At 54.7% G+C, this 1,798-nt stretch overlaps 1 long non-coding RNA gene across 1 annotated transcript; it reads left to right on the top strand.

Annotated features, from left to right (window-relative positions):
• The first annotated feature begins 357 nt into the window (after positions 1-357).
• On the top strand, positions 358-1,589 carry LOC106494427 (uncharacterized). Its single transcript, XR_001294300.1, has 3 exons — positions 358-502; positions 949-1,077; positions 1,343-1,589. It is a non-coding gene; the product is annotated as an uncharacterized lncRNA (long non-coding RNA).
• Positions 1,590-1,798: the final 209 nt, after the last annotated feature.

The following is a 1,798-nucleotide window of genomic DNA, read 5'->3' as shown; positions in this document are numbered from 1 at the left end:
CAACACAGGGCAAGCTCTTTCCGCCGAGGCGCGCTGCCCGCTGCCGGAGCAGCCCTGCGCCTTGCAGCACAAACAGCCCGTTGCAAACCAAATGTTTCGTGTAACCGATAGCAGCCCCGGTGGACAGGCAAGCCCTTGAAGACGGTGAAGGGGAATGAGGGTTGCAGCTGATCCTGCTCACTGGAGCTTAGCACGGGCGGACGCGCCAGCTGCAAGGACAGGGACACGCGGTCCCAGCGAGCACAAGGCCGCCTATTGTTCCCTAATGCGCTGCTTGAAGGGGCAAACGGATCGGGCTGTTTAGCAGCAGCGCTGCGCTGCACTGCGCCGCACAGGACACCCAGGCCAGGGAGCGAGCGCAGCGGCCACCCAGGGCCGAGCCGGGCACCCAGGCAGGGCTGCCGCCGAGGGGAGGCTCAGGCCCCCCGGCTGCACCAGGGTGCCAGATGCAGCCAGGCAGGCGGAGAGGAGGAGCGAGGGAGCCTGCGAACGCGAGCTCAAGGTCGCGCACCGAGGGGAGGGGGAGGAAGAGGAGGTGGCGGGCAGGGGAGGAAGGGTGTCCCCCGCACAGGCAGAGAGTCGCTCTCTGTTCACCCCTCCACCTCCCCCCCCGCTTCCCACACTGCGACCACAGAGGCAGGCTCTCACCAGGATATTTATGAATGCGCACAAATGGGAGGCTGCGGGGGGGGGGGGGGGGGGGAGAAAAACCTATTTCGCTCATTCTGTGTCTGCAAAGAGCAGATGTGCTGTGGCCTGCAAACCGAAAAGGACACTCCCTCGCTGTTAGCTCATTTAAGGCTGACATATTAGGTTTTGCGGTTTAGAAGAAAAAAGTCTAGCAATCAGCTGCTAGCATTAACCAATGCGCCTTTCACAGAATGGCACTGGTTGGGCTTGGGTTTCCTTCAGTGTGATGGGCAAAAAAGATTTGCATTTTTCTTACAGGAAGAAAAAGCCGTGCCAGCGCCTGGAAGGCAGGTATTGCAACACCGCTTGGTTCGGGGAGAGCTGGAGGCCGAGCGCGGCGAGCCACACAGGCGAAGCGAGCAGTCTGCTTTCACAGGAGTGCCAAAAGTAAATGAACATCCGCCGCGATTAAAAGGCGATAGCCCTGGTGTTTACCAAACACAAAGAACCCATGTGTATTCTAAGAAATATGTATTTCTAGTGGCGTCATATAATTTTAAGGGGCCTCTCTTTTCTTTCTAAGCCACTTTTTCCCTTATTTTCCATTTTTCTGGCAACATTTCAACAGCTCGTCAGAAGGTGGGCAAGTCCCTCATTTTAGATTCAAACGCGATTCTGTGCCAAATTGACCTGCTGTTATTCCCCCTTTCAGCTACTGTAACCAACACCACACAAACAACGAATTATGAGATTAGAGTTACAGAAAAATGGCCTCATTCTGCAGATGTTGTGTCTGGAACCGGCTGCTCTGTCTAATGTTTGTTGTGTCATCTTCCTCGCCCCCCCTCCTCCTCGCAGAGCCCCACATTTGCTGCATGGCAGTTTGTGCCAGGAACTGTGTTTTGCGAAGGGTTAGTTATCAGCATCAGCCTCCCCCCTCCCCGAAAAAGAAGAGGGGAATTGAGAGAGAGAGAAACCTCATCTGATAAGAGAATAACCATTGTATTGATGGAAAAAGAGCATTATCTGCAATAAAAACAAAGGACACAGCAGAATTATTTTAAAACGGAAAAGATAGATACTCTCATAAAAAAATCAGAGTTTCGTAGGGAAAGTACGGGAGCTGCCCAGCCGGAGGCAGTGGGATGCTCCTTGGGCCCGGGGCCCG

Source organism: Apteryx mantelli, chromosome 2, assembly GCF_036417845.1.
Source record: "Apteryx mantelli isolate bAptMan1 chromosome 2, bAptMan1.hap1, whole genome shotgun sequence".
NCBI classification, from domain to species: Eukaryota; Metazoa; Chordata; class Aves; order Apterygiformes; family Apterygidae; genus Apteryx; species Apteryx mantelli.
This window is presented reverse-complemented; position numbering and strand designations above follow the sequence as displayed.